General features: G+C 41.4%; 1 pseudogene; it reads left to right on the top strand.

The window, feature by feature from the left end:
* Positions 1-5,059: 5,059 nt before the first annotated feature.
* Positions 5,060-5,739, top strand: LOC128576946 (RAD9, HUS1, RAD1-interacting nuclear orphan protein 1-like; annotated as a pseudogene).
* The last annotated feature ends 2,240 nt before the right edge of the window (positions 5,740-7,979 follow it).

Raw genomic sequence — 7,979 nt, 5'->3', positions numbered from 1 at the left:
AGGATGGGTGGAGGGAGGGTAATTGGTGACACCACACCTATGGTGCATTTTACAGGGGGACATGTTAAATCTACTAAGTGAAGAATATAAATGTCTTAACACGTTAACTAAGAAAATGGAGTGAAAGCTATGTTAACCAGCTTGATAAAAGTATTTCAAATTGTATATAAAACCAGCACATTATACCCCATAATTGCATTAATGTACACATCTATGATTTAATAACAAAAGAATGTTGTTTATGATAAAATTCCTTTTACTCATCCAGTTACTTCTCCCTGGAAGCTTTCCTCTCTGATTTGCAACACTGTTAATATAAGCAGCCTTGTTTAGGTACTATATAAATAAAGTTGTTCACACAGTTCAGTGCTGTTTGCAGTCATTCCCTATGTCAGACTTCCCAATCCCATCTCTTTGTCTTTTGTGTAATCTGTGTCGCTTGTGTGATTTATTTTCCCAATTCCCCACCATTCCCACTCTGGCTCATTTACCCTTCACTCTGGTTCACAAAACCACAGTTTATTAATCCATTCATGAGTTGATGGGCAGTTGGGTTGATTCCATGTTTTGGTGATTGTGAATTGAGCTGCGATGAACACTCTTGTGCAGATGAGTGTGTGATAAAATGATTTATTTTCTTCTGGGTAGATATGTAGTGATGGAATTGCAGGAAAAAATGGAAAGTTTACTTTTAGTTTTTTCCACTTTGAACTAGAACCGATATGGATGTGCACTGCTATTCAACAGAGTGCTGGACACTAGCTAATGCATTCAGGCAAGAGAAGGATATCAGTGGTATTCAGATGGGTACAGAGGAGGTCAAACTCTCCTTCCTTGCTGATGATATGATCTTATACTTAGACAACCCCCAAGAATTGCTTGAGCCACCACACTGTCCATCACCCTTCTCACTATCTGCAATCTCCAGATGATCACAGATATGCTGTCTGTTGCTATAAATCAGTTTGCATGCTCTAGAGCTTTATATAGGTGGAATCATACAGTATGTACCTTTTTCCTTCCAGATTCTTTTATTAAGCATAATTATTTTGAGATTTCCCATGTTGTTCAGTGTAGATGTGTTTTTTTTTTGTTTGTTTGGTTTTGTTTGTTGCTTCTTTTTATTGCTGAGTAGTATACACCAGAATTGCTTTTCCAGTCACCCAAATGATGGATATTTTAGTTCTTGAGGGTGTGGGCAATCACAAGTAAGGCTCTTACAGAAATTCATGTGCAAGTCTTTGGGAAGACATCTGCTTTCCTTTCCCTTGGAGTGGATTGGCCAGAAAGCATGGTAGGTGCGAGTTTAGCTTTTTAAGAACCGAGAAACTGTGCTACCACGTTGTTAAACCATTTTATTTTTCCCATTCAACCAATAATTATTAAGGTTCCACATGTCCACAGGTACTGTTCTAGATGCCAATGATATAGCAAGAATCAAAGCAGCCAATTACGCAAGCCCTAATTCAAGAAAGTTGGAGAGTGTTCCAAGTATGTCTCAAGGGAGCAGTCTGTGAGGTGGAGTTCAGTAGGTTGGATGTTTACTAGGGAGTTCCCTGGGGTTGACATCTATGAAAGGAGAAGAAGATAGTGGCATGGCGGGGTGGCACCTGTGGCTCAGTGAGTAGGGCACTGGCCCCATATACCGAGGGTGACAGGTTCAAACCCGGCCCCGGCCGAACTGCAACAAAAAATAGTCGGGCGTTGTGGTGGGTGCCTGCAGTCCCAGCTACTTGGGAGGCTGAGATAAGAGAATTGTCTAAGCCCAAGAGCTGGATGTTGCTGTGAGCTGTGATGCCACGGCACTCTACCAAGGGTGATAAAGTGAGACTCTGTCTCTAAAATAAATAAATAAATAAACAGCCAGGCATTATGGCAAGAAGCTGTAGTCCCAGCTACCCATGAGACTGAGGCAAGAGAATCACTTGAGCCCAAGAGTTTGAGGTTGCTGTGAGCTATGACCCTACGGCACTCTACCCAGGGTGACAAAGTAAGACTATCTCAACAAAAAAAGAAGGAAGAAAGAAAGAAAAAAAGAAAGAAGGAAGAAAGGAAGGAAGGAAGGAAGGAAGGAAGGAAGGAAGGAAGGAAGGAAGGAAGGAAGGAAGGAAAGAGAGAGAGAGAGAGAGAGAGAGAGAGAGAGAGAGAGAGAGAGAGAGAGAGAGAGAGAAAGAAAGAAAGAAAGAAAGAAAGAAAGAAAGAAAGAAAGAAAGAAAGAAAGAAAGAAAGAAAGAAAGAAAGAAAGAAAGAAAGAAAGAAAGAGGGATGGCACTGAAGGAAAAGTCAGTCCGCAAATGCAGACCTAGTGACAGCTTTCAGCAGCACCACGGGGAGTTGTGGACCTAAAAAAAGTGCTCAAAGAAAGTTGTCCAGCATTGGGACAAAACGGGTGGGCACCTGTCACCATCGGTCACCTGATTCAGGACACTAAAAGGAGGGCATGGCCTTGGGCAAGGAATCTCTGCAGCAAAAGTTATCTCTGAAAATAGTGACAGCCGAAGGCTACCTTCTGATATCTTTGACAGCAGGTGGGGCAACAAGTCCTCCCTTGACTGGGGATCCAGTAAGCATGTCCCTGTGTCTATCACCATCTACCATGTGCACTGTCTGGGTCCTCTTGTATACATGCATTGAAGAGTAGCTTCTCCAGGATCCACTAGGCCTGTGTTACAGAGAGAAAACTGAGAAGAAGATGATTACTAGAAAAATTCTAGCCTGGACTAGACTTCTGTAGCTAGTCTTGTAGCCAAAGAAGTACCCAACTGCTTCTTTCACCTTTTAGTCTAGATTCATTGCACCTTGGACCTCTAAGTATGGTGATCTTAATGGATTACAGGTGACATTATCTGTACCCTCATCCCTTGGCCGCCTTACCTTCCCTGGCTTGGGTTGCTCCCTTGTACTTTACTGAAAATCCTGGCCAGGGGAGTACTAGAAGCACTCAACAGATCACTCTGTTTCCGAACATATTTTTCCCTGATTCTTATATGTAATAGCATCCTTGCTTCTCCCGATGGCCAGACTCAACTACCTTGGACAGAATGGTGACTCTTCTCTGTGTCAGGCACAGAGAAGATAATAAGCACTCAGGTGGAATCTGTAGCTTTTAATTCAATGAGACTCTTGTGCTGTTCTCAATAAAAATGATGCTTCTTTGGAGACCAGAGAGTCTAATCCTGCAGAAACCATTGTTCTTGGGTACAGGTCCACACATTTCCTCAGCTGGGTCAAATGGAGTGCTGGGGAAGCTGGGTCATGCCAACTCACACCAGGAGGTGACCTGATTTTGTTCATGGTGAGGACATAGAGCCATCCAAAACTCCGTTACTCAATATGTGCACTGACTGAATACTAGAGGATGATTCCCAATGCTACAAAAATTTTGCCTCCAAACAGGACTTTAGCTGGGCCTTCACCAGTCTGCTCCAATGCTCCATTAGGCAGGTGGCTTCTGGGTGAGGCAGAATCTCATACAACCATTGAATCCCACATTCATAGGCTTACTGCCACATGCCATTGCTGTAAATTCAGTCTCCATGTCTGCTAGGAAACTTTGTGGAAATACAATGACAGTGGGTCAAGCACTCTGTAAGATCTTAGATAAAGGTGATGGCTGAAGCCCTGAAGACAAGGAAAGATGTGGAAAATGTTTCTATTTCTCTCAAAAGAATCATCAGCCACTCCACAGGGAGGACTCTGAATCTGTTCAATGTACTCCCATATACAGTGCACAATAATGGTTTCTGTCACTGCAAGTTTGAACTGGACATTGAACAGTAACATAACTAGATCTGTTCATGGGCTCATCCTGCTAGACCCAGGTATATTCTCTGTCCCTGCCATTTTGTGTATGTTCTCTTTATGGCAGAAATAAGGCAGCATTTAAGAGAGGCTAGGTGACATCAGCTGACAGAGTCCTTCTGTCCACTTGGTAGTTCAGTGCCTCTGGTATAGTGGATAGTCTCTGTTGGGTGTGAACTCGTGAAATAAAAACCTTCACACTGAATGCTCACTCTCATACTTCTAACCGCTCATGTCTTCCAGTCCTCTTGTCCCTGGGCCTCCAATTCTTCTCATTATAGGCTCTGAGTCAAACTTCCAGCAATTTCTCTTTCCATACTAATTGTACCACCTGGAGTCCTCCCACTGAAGAGAGAATTTGCTTGGCACTGTCCTTAAAGACCACTGCTATGTGCAGCTGTAATGGAGTTATATCCACATTTGAAAAAAGAACAGAAGGAAACAAAGAAAATAGAAGGAGAAAAGAAAGTTAGGGCTGGGCATGGTGGCTTAAGCCTGTAATCCTAGCACTCTGGGAGGCAGAGGCGGGTGGATTGCCTGAGTTCACAGGTTCGAGACCTGCCTAAACAAGTTTGAGACCTCATCTCTAAAAATAGCTGGGCATTGTGGCAGGCCCCTGTCATCCCAGGTACTGGGGAGGCTGAGGCAAGAGAAGTCCTTGAGTCCAGGAGTTTAAGGTTGCTGTGAGCTCTGACACTATGGCAATCTACTGAGGATGACAAACTGACACTCTGTGAGAGAGAGAGAGAGAAGAAGAAGAAGAGGAGGAGGAGGAGGAGGAAGAAGAAAGTTAGGACAGAAATTAATGTAGTATTCAAAAAAATAAAGTAGAGAAAATCAACAAAATCCTCCAAAGCAAATGCTGGTATCCGAAAAGACTGAATAAGGAACCAATATCTGAATCTCTGGCAATATTGGGAAGGAAGCGGGGGAGAGAGAACACAAATGCTACAAATCAGAAAGTGGAATGCGTTTAGTGATAAAACAATAGAGAAGAGAATACCAAAAAGAAGTTCGCAGCAGTATAAATGAGTTCTCATTCAGAAGGCAGTTCTTGTAAAAGGCAAACATAACTGGCCTGTACTGACTATAGAAGAAATAGAAAACTTGACTAGACTTATACTCTGTAAAGACATTAAGTCTGGAGGAGCGGCGGCCTGGGCCTTGTCGGGCGGGCATGGGTTAAATTGGAGCCTATTTCCCAGCCAGAAGCCAAACAACACCGTGTAGTTGCTAGCTGCTCTTCATTCACTTATTGATGCCTCCCAGAAAAGAACACCCACGACGTTCCCAGAAAGCTCAGCTGCTACTCCAGCAACAACCACTGGAGGGCCCCAAACACCGCTATGGATCGCCACAGCTTCTCATCACTCACACTCGACAGATTTCGCCTGAGTTTGACACGACAGCAGAAAGCTGGTTCCTAGCCCACAGGAAACGTCATCACTGAGACCCGGCAAGACGTTTAAGTCGAAATGCTGGCACCTCCAAATTTGCACATTCAACTTTTGAGAGTCTACAATCTTCTTGCATTTCAGAGACATTAGAGATCCCCTTAATCAAGGAGTGCCCCACTCAACAAAAAAAGGACACAATTCCAGAAGACCCTGAGTTCCAATGCTCACTCCCCAAAGCTCTGGGGACCTGTCAGTACATGCTCTTCCGAGTTCACCTTATGTGTTCATTCCACCTGACATCCAGACCCCTGAGTCATCTTTTGTGAAGGAAGAATCTGTTCCTCAAGATCAGAAGGAAAACAGACTTCCAAACTGCTCCCGTCACACTAATATTCCCAGCAGCCCAGAGCTTGGGCTTGTTTTGGTTAAAGATACCCACCCCAACAAATATGGGGTAAAGGTCACATGGAGAAGACGACAGTACCCTCTTGCTTACCTCAGGCGGGGAGGAAAGCTGAGCAGAAAAGCCAGTTGCTTGTGAAAACCTGACGCCCTCTCTTATCAACACTCTCAAGAAATTGCTGATTTTCACAGAGTTGCTAAAGCCACGTTTCTAACTCACGAGAGTCTATCAGTAGAATAAAATAGAAATAACACCAACAGAAAAAAAAAATATTTTAAGTAGGGCGGCGCCTGTGGCTCAAAGGAGGTGGTGGGTTCAAACCCAGCCCGGGCCAAAAACTGCAAAAAAAAAAAAAAAAAAAAAAATTAAGTAAAACCCTGGAGGCATAAGGGAATTCAATCCCCGCATTTGCTTTTTAAGATACCTTGTATCATGAACTGTTTACTTCATATTTTTCTTGCATTAATTGTTTAAAGTACATGTAAATTAACGGTTGCAGAAAACAAAAAGAAATTATGTCTGCAGCTTTAAAAAGTTATAACATTGACTTAAAACGTAGAAAAGCAAATTATTAATATTCTCAAATTTTGAAAAAGGAATTAACAAAATGCAAAAAATGTAAAAAAAATAAAATCGGGAGTAGAAATATTTAATCACTAGGAATTGGCTTAAGTTATCCTGTTATGTATATAAAGCATTTTCTCAAAACAAAATATTACCTTAAAGAAAGCACCAGGAACAAGAGGAAACTTCTAATAAACATTCAAGGAAGAGATATTTCCATGCTCATACAAACTTTACCGGAGACCACGGTAAAAGCATGCACTCCCAAATTCATTTCATGAGGATAATCTTGATTCCAAAATGAGACGAATATGATAAGAGAAATCAATATTATAGTTCAAGTTAACCATGAACATTGATAAAAATCCTAAATTAAATATTGCATACTTAATCAAATGATTCATGGAAATGACAATAAACCAGAACAAGTAGGTAAAAATTTAACAGTAAACCAGAACAGGAGGTAGAAATTCCTTAGTGTTAGAAAAAGTGTTAATGTTAATGTAAATCACCACATTAACGGAGAGAAACAAGGTTGTTACCATTTTAATAGAAAGGGTAAAGTCATTTACTAAAGCCCAGTACCTGTTCATGTAACAACAACAAAAAAAAAACCTCACACAAACTGAACACAATTCTTAGCAAACTAGGAGTAGAAGAGACTGAAAAGGTGTGTCTACAAAATAATCTGCAGCATTCTACATCAGCAGTGGTCACCCTAGAAAAATAAAGTACAGGACAAGACTACTCAGTGTTGTCAACAGTGGAGTTTCTAGCCAGCACGGTAAATTAAAGTTCTAAAAGGTACAATGATTAGAATCAAAAAACCATAACTATCATATCTATATAGATAATATACGAGTTTGCTGTATAGGAAAACATGAGATTGTCTACGACTCTTTTTTTTTTTTTCCTTAGACTAATATGAGGGTACAAATGATTAGGTTACATTAGGTGAGAGCTTACCCATTCCTCTCTGTCCTCCCCTTTCCTTTATCCCTCATCCTCCCTCCCCCACTTGAATTAAATTATGTTTTCCTCTCCTGTGGGTGTGTATTTGCTTTTCTGTTGGTTTCAGATTAGTATTGAGTACACGGGATACTTTTCCATTCCTGTGGTACTTTACCAAGAAGAATGTGCTTCAGCTCCATCCAGGTTAATATGAAACATCGACAGTTTCCATCTTTTTTTGTGGATGAAGAGTATCCCATGGTATACATACACCACAGTTTATCAATTCATTCATGTGTTGATGGGCACCTTGGGTTGTTTCCACATGTTGGCAACTGTGAATTGAGCTGAAATAAACCTTCTATTGCAAATGTCCTCATGATAAAATTATTACTTTTTTTCTTCTGGGTAGATACCCGGTAATGGAACTGCAGGATCAAATGGGAAGTCTATATTTAGCTCTCTGAGGATTCTCCATACTTCTTTGCACAGAGGCTGCATTGGTTTGCAATCACACCAGCAGTGTGAAAGTTGTTCCTTTTTCTCCACATTCATGCCAGCACCTGCAGCTTTGGGATTTTGTGATATGAACTATTCTTACTGGGGTTAGGGGATACCTCAGGGTGGTTTTGATTTTCATTGATCTGACGATTAGGAATGATGAGCATGTTTTCATGTGCCTGTCGGCCATTCATCTGTCACCTTCACAGAAGTTTCTGTATAAATGGGACTATTTGCTCTTTTCTTGTGGATTAATTTGAGTTATTTATAGATTGAAGTTATCAGTCCTTTTTCAGATTCATAGCATGCAAATATCTTCTCCCATTCTGAAGGCTGTCCCTGTGCTTTGGTTGTTGTACCCT

The sequence above is a fragment of the Nycticebus coucang genome, chromosome X (genome assembly GCF_027406575.1).
Source record: "Nycticebus coucang isolate mNycCou1 chromosome X, mNycCou1.pri, whole genome shotgun sequence".
NCBI lineage: Eukaryota > Metazoa > Chordata > Mammalia > Primates > Lorisidae > Nycticebus > Nycticebus coucang.
This window is presented reverse-complemented; position numbering and strand designations above follow the sequence as displayed.